The sequence below is a fragment of the Heterocephalus glaber genome, unplaced genomic scaffold (assembly GCF_053883595.1).
Source record: "Heterocephalus glaber isolate CG9 unplaced genomic scaffold, H.glaber_assembly_v1.0 deba00001481, whole genome shotgun sequence".
NCBI classification, from domain to species: domain Eukaryota; kingdom Metazoa; phylum Chordata; class Mammalia; order Rodentia; family Bathyergidae; genus Heterocephalus; species Heterocephalus glaber.
In genome coordinates, this window is record NW_028258317.1 from 23,170,607 (window position 1) to 23,188,547 (window position 17,941).

Genomic DNA, 17,941 nt, shown 5'->3' on the forward strand with positions numbered 1-17,941 from the left:
TACTTTGTCTTCTTGATGTTTGTAAAGCTTTAGAAAACCCAACGACAACTGGCAGAGTATTGTGGCAGTTGTACAACATTTAATTTAACGATGAAATTTGTCATTGATGTTTTATGCTGTATTCTTCACTTTAGAATAAAAATTTTACAACAATTTCTTTAGCATTTCATTCTATTAAGAGATAATTCTGAATATAATTACACGAGACAGGATATTACAGAATCCTTTTATTGGTTAAAATATTTTGAAAGCCATAAATTTTCAAGCTGACAAGTTTACTGTTGTACTATTTTGTACTAATATCAACTACTTTATGTGGCATCATCACATGAAGATTTCATTACTTAAATAACATGTTATATTCTTCAAATAATCAGATTTATTAATGAAAACATTTCAAAATCTACTTTTTGAACTTATATGTGGGCACAACTGAAAACATACAAAACCAAAACATTCTAATTCATTAGCATTTTCACTATGTAGGCAAAATTAAACATCAGTAAGATAAAAAGTTTATAACTTGAAACTATAGAATACAAAGAGTAAAAGTAACTAGAGAAATAAAGAATAATGCAAAGATATCTGTATTAGTCACCTTTCCCATCACTAACATAATACATGACACCCACCACTTAAAGGAGGACAGGTTTAATGTGGCTCATGATTTCAGGAGATTCAGTCCAGGGTAAACTGCCTCTAAGGGTGAAACATCACAGTGACATAAAACTCAGTCTTCTGCAAAATCACAAGACATGAGAAAAATGTAGACAATTTTTTTTGGTCAGAGTATATTACACATGGCCTCTGATCTAATTGTCAATGAAGTTCTTACTCCCAACTGAAACTTCCTGAGCCTGAGCTTTACTATCTGCCTTCCTGTCATTATTCTGTTCTAAGCACCAACCAGAATCACCCATTAGACTCTGCTTACAACATTCTAACCCACTTCTCCAAGCTTTTCCAAACTCCTCCCACAAAAGTTCCAAAGGCTTCTAAATCACATGGTCTATTAGAGTTGCAACAATGACCCCACTTCTCTGGTACAAATTTTCTGTATTAATGAACATTCCTGTCATGGAGATACAACATCCAACACTCACAACTGAAAGGGAGAAACTTTTAATTTGGCTCATGATTTCAGAGGATTAGCCCCTGGCTAGTCCATGCTTAACTGGCTCAAAGACTGAAACATTATGGTGGAAGGGCATGGTGAAGCAAAGATGGTTAGTTTATGGTGGCCTGGAAATAGATGTTATGGTTTAGATATAAAATGTCCCCCAAAAGTGTCATGTGTTCAGTGGTTGGGCTTTTAGTAGGTGATTGGAACATTGGGACACTATACTCATCAGCCAATTACTCCATCAATGAGTTTATGTGTGAATGTGCCTAGTTGGGAGACATGGGTCATGGGGATTATGGCCTGGAAATGTATTTTTTTGTCTCCAGTTCCTCTTCTATACAATGAGGAGCTGTTCTCTGCTATGTCCTTCCATCATGCCATTTCTGAAAAACATGGATTGAACCCACTGAAGCCTGAGCAAAATAAACCTTTTCTCCTTTAAGTTTTGGGTGTCATCTACTTTGTCTCAGTGACTGAAACATGATTAATACAGCAGAGTAGGATAATAGTGACAAAGTGAAAGGGGTTAGAGACCAGATATAGTCTCTGGATCATACCACCATGACCCACACAGACTCACCCAGAAGTGTGTTCCACCAATCCCCTTGGCTGCTCCTAAGCTAATCAAGTTGAAACACTTAAGTTTAACCATCATAACACCTATAAAATAATTATGAATAAATGAATTTAAGCCAACAATATCCCATAGAGAGAATGGACAACTCCTAAATTAAACATTCATTTTCTCCTTAGCTGTCAATAAGAAATCACTAATAATCACCGGGGCATATTGTCACATAAATAAAAGAGAACAGTGCCCTCTTACAGTTCTGTGACCAAATGACTAAAGTCTGAGTGAAGATATATTGGCAGAAATGTTCTTAAGGTTGCACTTTCCCATTCCTTTATCCTAATCTATTTAATGACTGGAGCTTCTGCAGGATTTTGGATCACAAAATGACCTTGGAATGGAAGCTGGCATGAGCAGCTATTCCTCTGCCACGTCTTTCTACCATTGTGTCCTGCTTTAGAGCCACCAGACTATGGACTAAAATCTCTAAAAACTGCAAACCAAAATACACCTTTCCTCCTTTAATTTTTGACTGTTGGGTATAGTGTCACAGTGATGAGCAACGTAACTAAGGCATATATCAATATACTTTTTATAGTTCCACAATATCTTGTTCATTTTATCCCTATTCATTCTCTCTCTTTCTCCATTCAACTTCATATTCTTAAATAGTATATCCTGGAGAAATTTTACAAATCCTTTTATAATCCTCAAGTTTAGAGAATTTTGCCATATTCATAGACTCATTTAAAAAAATAAGCAAGCATTTATACCAATTTGTACTGCATTGAGACCCCCTTTTTTCAAATTCTGGGGATTAAACCTAGGGGTACAGGTATGCTGGGCAAATGCTGTACCATTTAGAGCTCCAACCACAGACATGTCTAAAATTTTCTTAAACTGCTGCCTAATGCTTACTTTGATCTATGTTCATTTGTATTTATCACTCTGAATCTGTTTAAATTATCTTTCATAACTATTCACCAGGACAAACAACACAAAATAAGTGTAAAACCAAGGTGTCAGAAATAGAGTGGTCTGTGACCATTCTACCTGGTTTACAGGTGGTTCCCCTTTTGCTGCCTCTGCACATGGGCCCCCGTTTGTGCACATATACCCTGGTATCTCTCTGTGCTTCCTAATCACTTGTTTTTATAAGGACTCCAGTCAGAGTAGATTTAGGGTAACCTTAAGGTCTTCCTTTTATCTTCTTATATCTTTAAAAGACTTGTCTTCTAATCGAGTCACATTCTGAGGTATTGGGGTTTAGTTATTGCTTAATCTTTAGCCTGAATATCAGTCTGCAGTTACCATAGTTCCCTTCTTCCTATGTCTCCTAAAATGACTTAGAAGGCAGTGTTAATCAAATTTCCAGCACTGTGACAAAATATCTAAGATAAACATCTTATGAGGAGGAAGTGTTTCTTTTGGTTCATTGTAGAACTCTATGGTTGTCAACTGCATCAACTATCTGATGGTGTATGAACCAGCAATGTTTTCTAGGTTCTTATTTGTCCCAATCAATGAACTGATCAAGACAATTGGTGAATATGGAAGATTACCATTTATATTATGGCAGCAATAAAAAAAGAGGAGGAAAGGAAAGGAAAGGAAGTGGTCAGGCAGAAACAGGTGTTTTGAAAGAAAAAGAGAAGATATGTCCTGCAAGCAGAACAGACTACTGCGAGAACAAGAGGTCAGTGGCTGCAAAGTCAATTGCTGCCATCCTTTCATGTTTCCTTTGACAGTTGATCCAGGTTGGCCCATTTGATCTTGTGCTAGAAGATTGATATCAGGTGCCAGGTTTGGCATATTCTCTTATTAGAAGATTGGTACCAGTTATAGGGCTTAGCTTAATCCCGTGTTAGGCTCAGGTGCTGCTGTTCTGTGCCCATGGTTAACAAGTCTCCTAAATTGGTAGGTCATGCCCAATTGCTTCACCCAGTCTGTCATGCCCTAGTCTCCTACTATGGTTCCTTGGCTCTGTTGCTTTGGATCTTGGTATCCCATGATACCAAGTATCCCATGATAACAGTATGTAGCAGAGGGAAACTATTCACATCATAGCAGCTAGGAAGGAGGGGTGGGGGAGGGAAGGAGGAGGGAATTCCCTCAATTATTTAATTTATTTTGATTAAGGTCCACCCCTGAAAGGTTTCATAGCTCTTGGTAGCACCATAAACTAGCAGACCACATCTTTAACCCATGGCTCTCTGGGTAACACTTCTAAATCATAACAAGTGTTCTCCTATCTCCTCCTCCAGTATTCCTGATTATCTTTTCAAGATTCTAAAAAAATTAGCAAAATTTTAGAGTCAGAACTCAAACCAGTGTGTCCATGTCCACAATCTGTAACCTAACCATTACACAGAGATTCACGTGTCCAGGGATAAAGTATTTCTAAGCTTCCCATTGCTGTTAGGGTGAATTTCAAACTCTTTGACCTGGTATGTTAATTAGTTGGTCCCTAGATGACCAGCCATTCATCTTCAATTCATCTTCTGAGTACTGTTTCATGTTAAAAATTAAAAGAAAAGAAAAACTTGAACCAGGGTAGAAGTGAAAGCCTTCTATTGGTTGTTTTACTTTTTTCTAATGTGCAATGGAGAATGGCATTTTGAAATTTTATATGATGCCTTATGAATCCACTGACTGACAGTTGAAGAAAACAAGCACGACTTCCACATGAAAGAAATAAGATCGGCGAAAGTTGTAAAAAGAAAAGTGCATTTACTCTCTTTTTCTGGACCATATTACCTTGTGTGATTTCTTCCCTTGTCAAAAAAATGTCAAAAGTAGTCACCAGGGCATCCACTTATCTTAGGAAGACGGCAAGTGGTAAATCACTGACACTTAAGTTGTTTCTTCAGGAAAACACTCCAACTGCTTAGAAAGATATTTATTCCAGTTCCAACTTTGCTCTCCTTTTATTTTGTTGTAGCAGGTTTTTTAAAAAATCAAAACACTAGACTGGTGACTGAATTTTAAGAAAGTGACTTAGTTGCAAATACACATTGTTATTTAAGATAATAGCTTAAGTTAAAGGCAGTGTTGGTTAATAAACACAATAGATTTTGCATTTAAATTGTTTCTGTACTGAATTGCAGTGAGATTTTGAGGAAACATTAATTTAATTTTGATCATTAGTTGAATGATAGTAATATTATTTAATTCATGGAATTGTAAAAATTAAATAAGAAAATATATATTATGCAATTAGTACAATAGGTGGCACATAGGCACATAGGAGTTTTAGTTATTTTTACTGCCATTTGTACTTCCCTGTCCACTGTCTATGCACAGTTTTGGCTTGAGCAGAATGTAATTAACAGCAAGGCCAAATTCCTATTCTTATAGGTTTGATATCAAAAATAGAACTCTCTTGTGACTTTAAAACTTCGGGCTCTGTATTTAGACAAACAAGGTTCAAACCCTGTCTCTACCATGTAAGCAGCTAAAGAGATGTGGCAAAAGTACTTGACCTTTCTGTAACTGTTTTCTTACTTATACAGTGGACCCATGACTTATGAACTTGATCCATTACTGAGGGCTGGTTGTAACTATGTCAATACAGCTGAGATCTGGATGTTTACCTGGGTACATGCTATAGATAACAAGAGGCAGATGAATATTCCATTAGCTTAATTAACCCAAGTTGTTCATATGTCAGGCTGGTCTTAACTTGAGGGTCCACTATATAATGAAGATAATGACTAATGGATGGTGTTAATATTAAATGAGTCAATTAATTTGTTTATTTTAGGATATGTCTGGTACCTAAAAGATGTTTAGCAAAAGTGTGTTATTATAGGAATTAAACCAGAAACTTTTTAGCTATTGTACAGGAGTGGATTTTAAAAACAGACTGCCATAAATCAGAAACCATAAAAAGGATCAAGATAAACTGAGTAATTTCAAGGAATCAAATAAAAGTTCATCAATAACAGCTCTGTTCATCTTTCTTTTTCTGTATTACACATGTTCCTGTAACTCAGAATATGTATCTCTAAGTAAGGTATGTGTGGTTCTTCACACAGTGGGTAGGGTTCCAATTATAAAACATCTACATTTTATAATCCAAAATTACACAACCTATCTGACATTTTCCAGGAAGTCATTCCTCATAGACTCTGACTCTATTCCTTCCAAGTAGTTCTAAACGAGAGACATCCTAGTAAATGCCTCCAATAACAGACCTCTTCCTCCTAGTAACCATTAGTCTAATCCATGATAGGCCACCTGACAAGGAGATTAGACTTGTCACCTCCTGTTATGCATTGAATGCTGTGTTCTCTTCCCTAAATTCACATCCTGAAGTTGTAAACTCTAATGTAGTGGTATTTGGAAGAGATTTGGTGAGAACTTTGGGAGATCATTAGGGTTAATAGGTCAGAGGGTGTGGCCCTTATAAGGGAATCCTTTGTCTCACAAAATGAAGTACAAAGCTCTCATTCATTCTTCTTCACCTCCTACCTTGTTCCCCTGTGCACATAATGAGGAAAAGCCAGGTGAAGACCTAGTTAGAAGGCATCTGTTTTCCAAATGAAGACTCAGCACCAGGAAACAAATTTGTTGGTGCTTTGATTTTAGTCCAGTCTCCAGAACAGTGAGAAGTAAATTTGTGCCATTTTAGTTACCCGGGCTATGGCATTTTGTTACAGTAGGCCAAGCAAGGACACTTCACAAGGTCTCTCTCTTGTAAAGGGAGTGAGTAACTAAACAAATTTCAGGGCATGTTCTTGAACACCTTCTAATCATCTTTTTGTTTTTAACCTTTAAAAATTTAAAGAGATGCCTGTTATTCTCTTTTTTCTATACAACTTCTCAAAATATTCTTTTTTTTCTTTTAAAAGGTAAAACTTTCACATGGTCCTCAAATCAAAAACAAAACAAAACAAAACATAAGAATTTTTATGTCTCCCCTTGATCCCATCTGTTTATTTACCCTGCAACCTCAACCAGTTTTATTAATATCTGGCTGAAACACCTTGCTGTACCTTGTTATTTTTACCTAAAACATTTCATATCAACATGAAAAGAACTTCCTTATTCTTGTCCTATAGCAGCATAGTCTCCTGTGGCATAGATACATTCTATCTGTACCATAATATTTGATTTTAAATATAGTTTGTAATACAAGGTACTGGAAATGACAATTACATTTCTATGGCATGTTCCTATTCAATATCATCCATGTTCCAGGGCTCTTACTGTTTTAAAAATTGTGGTAATAACACTTATCATGAGATTCATCTTCAACAAAAGTTTAGTATACATGACATTATTGTTAACTATAGATACATGTTGTACAACATGTTTCTAGAATGAGTTCATTTTACGTAACTGAAACTTTATAATACTATTCTCTTCTATTTTTTCACAAAAGAATATCAACTTGAAATAAAAAATGAGAAGTTTTCTGTAATCATAAATTCTTTATGGTGTGACTTCTCTTCAAGAAAACTTGCAACTCAGCATTTAATATTGATGGTAACAATGCCACAAATCCACTATCATATTTTAATACAGTAAGAGAATGAAACTCTTCCAGTGTTCCTATACCTATATATTGACCAGATTGCATAAACCTAAAGAGCTTATTTAATATTTGCCATGTTCTTTAAAAGCATTAAAAAATATAAATTCCCTTTAATCTTGAAAAATTACAAATGTGCTGCCTGGCTATTTGAACTGAGCAAAATAGTTAACAGTGCAGCTTTTAGAGTCAGGCGGATATTGGTTCCATGCTAATGTAAGTATGGCAAAATTTTTTTTATTATCTTAGGTAAATTTGCATCTGCCTATAATGTAAGGCTATAAAGGATCAACTGTGATAATGTACATAAATAGCATCACATTGCTATTACTCAATAAATAGTTGCTTTCATTATTATTTTCCTTCATTGTATGCATCTGTTTTATTCTATACAGTATTAGATTCTGTACTTTATATTGGGGAACAACTACATATATGACTCCACCCCTACTTTTAAAGTTTATAGTGAGGTGGATAAAGCATACCAGTAAACAAATAATGACTTTAAAGTAAACCATTTCATCAAGAGATGATATGCTATCCTTCAGATAAGCAAAAAGTATCCTGAAAATACATTTTATAAAGTACTAATCTTAAAGAAATAAAAGGTTCAAGGTAGTCTCATTGCAAGGGATATTATATAAGCCTACTTCAATTTGCACTTCTTCAAGATTATGGAAAAACAAAACACTAGAACCATGCAGTAGTTATTTTAATTTGGTGTGTGGGGAGGATTCCAAAGGCTCTTGGATTTGACAGTACTTTTGATTTTTCAATAGCTTCTTCTCAATTCTGTAATAGATGTAGGGCACAAGAAATGGAGCGGATCTTTGGATCCTGATGTTGACTTTGTTTATTGCAAATTATTTTTCCTTAGGAAAGTAAAGTGTGAAAACTGAGGGTAAGAGAGTAATTTCTATCCTCATTATTTGTGTAACAAATGCGAGTTTAGTTTTTCAAAAATTTCAGGAATTGCACTTTTGCAAGAGGAGTAAGTGAATGCTTCTTGAAGAAAGTCCAAAATTACATGGCTTTTATATAATATGCTATTGGTTAACAGTGCTGCCTACATATCTTGTAAAAACATTCCCAAGCACTATAAAGCACCCTTCGGATATTAAAGTTAATGAATGTACAAATTACCTATGTTTATTTATTTAAAGAGAAGAGTTAGTAGGAGACAGAAGTCTACAGACTAAGAGCCATCATGAAGGGAATTTGAAGCCAGAAGCTTTTTGAGAAAAATTCTGCTGTAAATTTTGGTTTTTCTTTCACCAAGTGAATTTCTTGATGACAATCCTTCAATTCATGTCTAATTGTCTACCTCAATATTTTACTGTTAAATGATAGTGTTATGTAATCAGAAATCGTAAGTTAAAATGACTTTTGGTTGGAAGCAGTTTATCACAATCCTTATTCCCACTTTAGTAACAGAGCAGCCCTTTATTGATTAGAAATAAAAACTCAAAGTAGCATAAAACCCTGGGTCAAACCAACAACCTACAGATTAATACCTGCCGAAAATCCTCTTTGCAACTCTGCAGAGTCTGTCCCGTAATACATCTTGGGATATCAAACCTTAAAAAAAAAAGTTGCTCTTCGAAAACTAATAGACACAGAAACCTGCCCCTTTTATTACTAAGCATCTCACCACCAAAGTCACTGTTCACTTTTCCTTCAAGCACGTTCCGTGGTGGCTTGGCTTCAAGCTATTCCCTTAACTGCCTCCGGAGGAAAGACAGGGCTTGTTGGACACCCACACTCCGACCCCCTAAGCGAGCAGCCTACCAAGTTTGTGAGAGGGAGTCGCCAGCGGATCGCTCGCTCCACGGAGCAGTCTGCACGAATCCAATACCCTGAACATCAACAGTTCCTTCCGGTCAGTGCTTCTGCCAGGTTCCGCTCTTACAAAATCCAAAATTAAACTCTTTCCTGTAACTCAGATTTGGCCTGTCGAGACTGGTCTGCTGCCCTGGAACCTGCAACGTTCACCTGGGAAGGCTGTAACGGTTTTCCGAACTGCTAGTGACGGTGCTAGAGCTCTTACAGAGACATGTTTCAATTTTTTCTACTAAATCCTCCAGTTCTGTTTTTGCACTCCGCAACTCCACGTTCAGCGTCCACGCCCGGTGCTCTCCAGCGGGAAGTCAGCCGACTTCCTACTTGCAGGAGTCCCAGGTTTGGAGGAGGAGCTGCAAGGATAGAACTCGCTGAATCGGCCGCGCCAGGCGAAGGAACCTAGCGCCACCTCTACGCAGCACCACTTTGCCTCTTCGGCCGCCTGGTCCCAAACTGTGGAGATTGGCGAAGCCCCAAATAGAAAACCCTTCAGCAATCCTCGGTCTGTCAAGTACTTGGGAAGGCAGCGTAACACAGCGCTGTTGTAGTCTGCGCCGAGCACCTAGGCGAATCGTGGTAAACATACACACATGCACACGCACAAATGGCCCAAAGTTTACTTCCCTTGAACAATTATTTCTTGCTGCTCAGTCCGGGTAAGGCAAACTCCCACTGGGAGGATCCTTTCCAGGGAGCTGTGGACGGTCCTGGGGTGCTGCTTAGAGGGACGTATCTTTGACTTAGGGTGCCCCCAGCTATGCAGCATCCAGTGATCGATCGCTTGGCTGGCCATCGAGGGAAGAGTACGAAGTTGGGACAGAAGCTTGCTACCGCTGGTGCCAAACCTTGGAAATGGCCGCGAAAGGGGCTGGGCCTCCAGACTCTTAATCCCTCCCCTTTCTCCAGCTGAGTCTTTCACCTGCTACCGTCCAGTTTACAATATAAGCGTAGATCCTAAATTAGTTCACTTCCAAAAGCTAGGCATCACAAGTCCCTGGGCAGATCTTTACCGACATCTAACCGAGCTTCAGGAACTCCCTGGGAAAAAAATGTTACTAGAGGGGGTGCGCAAAAAAGGCGGGTTGACCGGGGATTCTTTTCAGAAAATAACGTTTGGGCTCCTCTACTCGAAAGACCTCGGGGAGCTTCTGGGCTCCCCTAGTGAGCCGCCCGCTGCCACGTCCTTTCTCCTGCGTGGAAGGGGCAGGTGGCCTCGGAAGATTAGTAGGGAAGAGGTTCATCTTTAGGCGGCGACCTCCCGCAGGGTTCCGGGAGAGTAGCTGGCCTCAAGGAAAAAGCCAGGGGTTCCAGATGCCTAGCAGGGCAGACCGGGGCAGATGGCCGAAGGGACTGGAGAGCAAGGTGAAACTACAAGGCACCAATCCATTAACTAGTGAGCAGTGATTGAATCTCCCCGTCGTCTACGTTCTGGTGGGAACACCCCCCCTCGCCCCCGTTCCGCCTCTACCCCTGGCCACCGGCCTGGGGCAGACGGCGCGGGGCCGGGCGCGCGTGCGCTATTGCGCGCGCGCGTGTGTGCGCGCACCACGCTCAGAGTGGGGCCGCCGGGACTCAGCATCCCGTCGCCCGCCCGGTGTTCCCGCTCCTGGTAGCCGCCTGCTCGCAGCCTCCTCACCTGGCGCCCGTCGCGTTTGGCCGCCACTGCCTCCGCTCAAAGTTTCCGCGGCGCAGACGCCTCAGTGCCCTGGCTGCCCGGAAGACGCGGTGCTGAACCGCACCTCTCCGCCCGCTCCCCACCAAATCTGAACAGAGTACATTTTCCAAATTAAGAGGAGAAAAGGCGGAGGGCAGTTTGGAGTGCAGGAGACTGGAGCGGCCGCCCCGAGACTCTCCGCGTCTTTCCTGCCGCCCGCCGGGCTCTCGCCTGACGTGCTCGTGGGGCTCCAGGAGGAGACCGAATGCACTGCCAAGTTGCCTGAGCAGGGACCAGAGGCCCCCGGGGCCCAGGAGGTTGTCCCCGTCTTCGTCTCCGCCGGCGAGGAGGTGTGGAGGCGCCTCAACGCGAGGGCTTATTAGCAGCCCGCCCCTCTCCGCCCCTCAGCCGGGAAGCGCCGGCACCGCCGCGGCGGCGAAGTCAGGGACAGCTCCGGACTTGTGTGCGTCGCAGCCTCGGCTTTGGATTTTAAGGACATGAAGGAGAATTAACAGCGCCGCAAGGTAAGAGCTAAATCGAAGCTTGAGACTTCCGAGGAGAATAACTTACAAGGAGACGTTGGGGATCTGTAGGGGTTAAGCCGAGTTACGTGCCCCCCAGGGGTCGCCACGCAATTGCACAGCCCGGCTGGGGCGCCGGTTGGAGAGGAGCGGCGCTGCTAGCGCCCACCGGAGAGGCCGGAAGCCAGAGGGAGCGCCTCGTCCTCACACTTTTTGAAACCTATTGGCAATTTGTGTCGGGTTAAGTCGTTTCGTTTGTCCAGGCTGCTTCACAGCGTGGGTTTTTTTTTTCCCTCTGAAATTTTTTTCCCCCATTAGCACTGCAGACCCACCCCCTCGTTGCTATAGGGAACTGTGGACACCGGGAAAGCAGCTAGGACGGGTGGCAGGTGAGCCTGGCGCAGGTGGGCAGGTGGGGGCGGCGGCGGCATTCGGCCGGCTGACCGGGGGCTCGTGGAACCCACGCACCCGCCCGGCCCGCGCCCTGCAGCCGGCGTCGGAGCCCGGGCGCCTCGGGTCGGTGCGGTTCCCCTCGCCTCCGCTAGAGGCTCCCAGCGGGCGCCGCGGAGCGGTGGGTGTGGGGGCTCCGGGAGGCGGCGGGGCGAGGACCGGGAGCGAGCGTGCCCGCGGGGTGGCAGAGCCGGCGCCGACGGGGAGGGAGCGCAGCTGGGTCGGAGGACGTGAGTCGGAATCCCGAAGCGCGCTGCGCCTCGGGGACGCGGGTCCGAGTCCCGCTGAGCCCCGGAAAGGTGTGCCCTGAGCTGGAGCCACTTCAAGGATGCCCTTCTCGTCGGCGCCCTCAGGGCAGCCCCGGGAGGTAACATCCTCTTTCCGCTCCTTCCTGACCCCACCCCGGGTCTCTGCAAATTCTCAGCGGATCGCTCAGGTGGGAGCGAGTGGGCGGTGAGCAGATCTATAGGGTCTGCCTCGAAAGGTGCCTTGTTTCCGTGGTGCTCCCGGTACTGTGTATTCTAACTACTCCCTGTTTCGCCCGCCTCCCTTGAATATTTGCTTGCTTTAAGGGAAGTTTTATTTATTTTTTCTTTCTTTTTTTTCTTGCTGAGCGCGCCAGGTGGCTGGTCTGGTCAGGGCTGCTCGAGGTGAGCAAGGGGACCTGCTGTGTCCCCTCTGAGCTGCAGTTGGCCGAAGTGTAAGACTCCAGGGATGGGGTGTGGTGGAGAAAAAAAAAAAGAGTACCACACCCTCTTCCTCTTCACCTGATGGTGAAGGCTCCCCATTCAGCATTTTACAGATTTCTTTACCCAAGGGCTTGGCTCTGAGAGCAAAGCTGCTGCAAGACTTGCAGAGACAGAGAGAGGGGGAAAAGGGGAGAAGGAAGCCATGGCCGGAACCTCAGGGGAGAAAGGGGGATGAAGTTAAGCTTGTGTGTGTGGGGTGAGGAGGGGTGGGTGGGAGGTGGGAAAGGAGGGTTAAAGCCAGGAAACGGCCTTAGGTTCAGATTATTTGATGAAGTCTAATTTCACATTTCACAGTGTTTGACATTATTCACTTTGCTCCAGCCACTAACAGATTTCATCTCTGCTTAGTACTGCTTACTACCCAGGCACGGTGGTCACTGAATATGTTTGTTGTGCCTTAGAAAAAAAGGTGGGCATTGTGCCTGTTTGCTGTGATTACTTGGTGTCTGTCAGACAACAGCAGTGTGTGTGCTTTTTAAAAGTGTGTTGTTCTGTTTGTGCATGTCATACATCATGTGTGATGATTTTACACTTTATAATGCAATTCTAGAATCCTGTAAAGATGGCAATTAACAAACACGACTTGTGATATTAGATGTCTTGCAAAATAATACTGAAAGGTGACCAAAAATACAATGGGTTGTAGAATATTCTAGGAATACTGAATAAAAGCCAAGATCCAGCAGTTGTCAAATATTGTGCCACATGCTGGAAGAGTGAAATATATTTTTTTCTGAAATGGGAAACGGTGGTTAACATTTTCAAAGAAGGAGATGTTTTTCCTTGTACTGTCATCATCACCTAGGAGCGTGTATTACTTCCAGTACAGCTGGAATACAGTGTGAAGAAGAAAAAAATGGGCATCCTGCTGAAAACGAGTAAGATTTGGTGTGAGATACTGTCCTGTCCTTCTATCTTCAATATTTAAATTAAATGGATGAAGTGGTTTGGTTATCATTTATGTGGAGGGCATCCATTACTTATCGATTAAGTTAAGTTCATATTTTTACATAACAGTTGTAATTTAGTGGAAACCAAAGCAGAACAATTCATTGATGTTTTAAACTCCAGAATAACCTAACATCAACTCAGAAAAGATTTATGTAAGTTTGTCATTAAGCATTACCTTGGATAGAGCTCTGTGGCAAAGCAAGAATATATATACTGAAGTCCCTCAAAGGATGATTAGGTCTTAAAATACATTGTTTTAGAAATTTCATGGTGTGAAAAATGTTACTCATCTAAATCTAGTTGTCTGAATATATAGACATAAATCACTTATTCGTTGAATAGCTAACTAAGGCAACTAGATATTAAAGGCTCATTTGTCTCTAAAACATACTTCTGATACCAACAGGGGACCTGCCAGTGTTCACAATCTGTGTATATCATGCTTAAGTGAGACTGTGTTTCTTGACATTTAATTGAATCAAACTAGTGAGACTGGTTTGTAATTTCAAGTTCAGTTTTAGGACTCTATCTCCAAAGAATTTTATTTTCTCTAATAAATGAATTTTAAAATAGACCAAACTTTGAAATACAGTTCTAGGATGCTGTGAACCTAAAAACCATTTGAATCTCTGAAACTTCATGTCAAGAATAAGAAGTGATAGAAAATTGTCACAAATTAGTTGACTTGGTGCTTCAATGAAAAACTGATTATTATCTGGCTCTGGTAGTCATTAAGGTTGATTTCATTTGCTCTCCAGATATTCAGTGAAAGGACTCTAGGTGGAAATGTTTTCCTGTAATACAAGGAGAGGAGGTCACTATATGCAAACAGGCTTGTCAGTTACACATTCTTCAGTTTGGTTGCTTTTTATCCATAAGGCAGCATGCTAGATTGAAAAAAAATCAATTTTCTAATTTTACAACAACATTTTCCTCTTTTACAGTTCTCAGCCAACCTCTGGGTACTCTGTTTATAATTTTGACGAGGAGATTTGTCACCATATTCTTTGATAATAAGTTTAAAAATCTAAACATAAAATACTAATTTTCCTGAAAGCAAAGGAATTGAGTGTTGAAAGAGAATTGATAAGGAAATAAAAAGAATAGGAGAGACAGGTTAAATCCTAAGAGTCAGGCCCGGCCTTACCTATCTGACTGCAATTTCCTCTCTCATTTATTCTTTCAACCATCATTTTTTGTTATCCCTTTAAAAAAATCTTCCATTTTTCCTTCTTTAAAATATTTCCTTCAGAATAAAACCCATACTAATTTGTAATTTTTTTTAGGGTTATCAGCCTTTATTTTTAAATAGGAGATAATTGGTCACATTTATTTTTCAATTTTATATGCAAAATGCCCCACTAGATTGTGTTTTTGGCTTTTTTAGGGAATCTCAGTCATCAGTTAATTGTTCTCTTATGCTGTAGGTGTGTCTTGCTTCTGGCTGCAACTCCACTGGCTTTGGTTTCTGGGAGACATAGAAGGATGGACAGTTAGGCACTGGAGATGGATGGACTGCTAGGAACATGGTACATTTCTACTTTCAGTGATTTATTTTCATGTGGTTAATATTTTTCCATGTCTAAACTGGTCAGTGTAATCAAGTACGATAATCAAATAGTTGAGTCGCACTTGTCAATGTAAATTTTTTTAGAAATTGATAGCTCATGTTAGGAAACATTAACTCCAGGGAAGCCTTTAGTAAATGCTGTCTTTTCTGTTCTTTCTTTCTTTTTTTGTATGGTGTCACTCAATGGGTACAATCACTAAATGGTTCTTAAATGTCCCCTACAGAAAATCCTGGTGTCAAAAATCTCCCCCCAAAGCTTGGCCTCATGGTGAATGGCAGTAGTCCCAGTCCTGAGGAAGGCTGAGGTGGAAGGATTGCAAGTTTGAGTCTGGCCTGGGCAATTTAGTGAGACCTTGAATAAAAAAAAAAAAAAAAAAAAATTCTGATAGTGCACTCTTGGGTTCAATCCTCTGTACTGGGGGAAAAAAAAATCTCCCAAGAGAGACTAACTCAGAGTTACTCACCAAAAGGCAGCATGAATGAATAGTAAAACCTTTGGGTTTAACATCAGGAAATATAAATTCTACTCATGCTTCTTGTGGCTACCAGTGTCACTTTTCAAGAGCTCTCATTTTCCTAAGGTTCAGTATTAATTTCTATACAGTGGAAGAATTTATATTGATGCACTCTATTTCTGTGTTTAATAGTTGATCACACCTAAATTTAAGCATCAGAAAAAGAGAAAATCCCTTTAAGTTGCCATGTAATTATCAGGGATTGTAATATTTGATAGAAGAAATGAAATGTATTTAAAGAATACCTGTAAAACTGATATAACAGTTTGGTAAGACTTTGACTAGATCTTCATATGCCTTTGATAAGAGGATTTTTTCTGGATGAGTTATTAATAGGTGTCATGAAAATGAAATTTAAATTAATATGTATGTATTGGAGATGACTTGTCCAAATTAATATTACAAAAATTTGTGATTTGTAAGGACAAAGAAGGGCCAAGGGCAAAGTAGAGTAAAATTTATTTTTATTTTTACTTTTATTTTGGTACTGGAGATCGAACTCGGGTCCTTGTGCTTACGCAGCAGGCCTTAAAACCACTGAGCTAAATCCCCAGCCCCCCAGTTTATTTTAATAGTAAAGTTTTAGTGGAGTTCCTGCTTTTAACAATTGTACATTTTTGTTCTTGTGTATACTTAATATGGCATAGATAACAATTATCATTACTTTCATTATATCAGGCAGATAAGTTACCTGGTTTCTCTTCTTTTGTCTTGTCTTCCATTCCTCTCTGTTTCTTTTTGTGGTACTGTGGTTCGAACCCAGGACATTCACACTGAGCCAGTCCCCAGCCTTCTTCCCCTTACTTTGAGACAGTGTCTTGCTAGGTCGGTAAGTTGATCAGGTGGGGTAGGACTTGGGATCCTCCTGCCTCATGCTACCAGAGGGCTGGGATTGGAGGAGTATGCCACCACACCTGGCAAATTACCCCATTTCTATGAGCGCTTTAAAAAGGTTTAGCTTGCACCAGGTTGGTTCAGTGGTTTAAACTATGAAGTTGAACACAAATCTAATGCCTCAGTTTTTATAGTAGAATTTACCTAAGAAAACTATCAGCCTATTTGTCCAATTTTATTTTAGTGGTTTTAATGCCAGTATTACTTATAATTTATGTTCATCAAATGAATTCTAAAGAAAGTGGTAGATCCTAAATGACTCATCAATTTAGACAAAAATTTAAGAGCACCATTGAAATAATTAAATAATTTTTGATAAAATATAAGGGTTGCTAGTCTCTGAAACTAGAATCAAGTTTTTGCTTTTCTTAATGTATTACTAGTTAATATTAAAATGCCCTATCTTTATGATTACAAGTATAATAACATTCCTCCGCAATGTTATTTCCTTCCCTACAGTTTTGGTGCCATTGTTAATGTGCCTTCATTTTTTCTATAAAATCAGACTAAATGCAAACCTAGGAATCTAAGCTAGAAAACTAATTACATTTTTTGTGGTTGTTGAAGATATACAGAACATAATACCAACTTATCTGTACAGAAAATTATCACCTTTACAAAATCATAACCAAATTTTATAGCAGAAATCTCAGATTCTACCACATTTCAATATCTAGGTGTAGCTCTGTGGAGTTTTTGAAATGGATTCTAAATTGGACTGTATAAGAGGATTTTATGTCTTCGTACAGTCTCATTGTATTTTAGTGTAACTATGGTTAGCTACAACGTATCTATCTAGTAGCCAATATGAAGGAAAATAATTAGCATAAAGCTGTATTACTCCTGATGTACCAGAAGAACCACCAACAGTTCCTTGAGATAAGTGTTGATTTAAAAATGATGAGTTTCATTTTTCAAAAGGAAGTACCTTTATCTTCCTAGCAATTTTTGCTGGATTGTAGTGCATGCATGCATGCACACACACACTTTATATATGTTACACTGTATGTATTTATATCTGCATATTATATAGATATAATGCATTTATATTCTTTAGAATGTATTTATATTCATTATATATTCTGTATATGCTGTACTTTATATGTTCTATCCATACACACCCCGACACACACATACACACACAGAAAGAGAGCATGTACGAGAAAGAACACAATCTTTTAGAGGATATGCTTTGACTGTCACCTGTTGGTGAAGCATATGATTATAGATTGCAAATATTTCTTTTTACTTAATTTTACTTGCAGGTACCACAAAAACCCTAGCTTTTGTCTTAGCTAAATTCACATCAATTAATATGTGTACATTTATTAATGTTAAATAATTTTCTGTTTGATATTCAGAATATAATGGCGCATAACAACTGGATTTTATTCTTAAGAATTGTGTGATCTTGTTGAGCAAAGAAAGCCAAAGTTAATACAATGAAAACAAAATAGACTACCACTTCATTCAAAAACTGCTTGTTAAATATCTGTCATTAGAAGGATCCACAGTGACAATGTGAGAGTTACATCATCAGGCAGTTTGATTCAGAGAAGGTTGAAGTA

The 17,941-nt window shown here is 40.0% G+C and overlaps 1 protein-coding gene across 6 annotated transcripts in view; it reads left to right on the forward strand.

The window, feature by feature from the left end:
• The first annotated feature begins 6,548 nt into the window (after positions 1 to 6,548).
• Lingo2 (leucine rich repeat and Ig domain containing 2) overlaps positions 6,549 to 17,941 on the forward strand; it is a 1,224,968-nt gene continuing 1,213,575 nt past the window's right edge. For 4 of the 6 annotated variants that reach the window (XM_087183798.1, XM_021252956.2, XM_021252954.2 and 1 more), the window contains exon 1: positions 6,549 to 11,247. The gene's annotated coding sequence lies outside the window, so the exon portion shown is untranslated. The other 2 variants (XM_087183800.1, XM_087183799.1) reach the window with 2 other exon arrangements.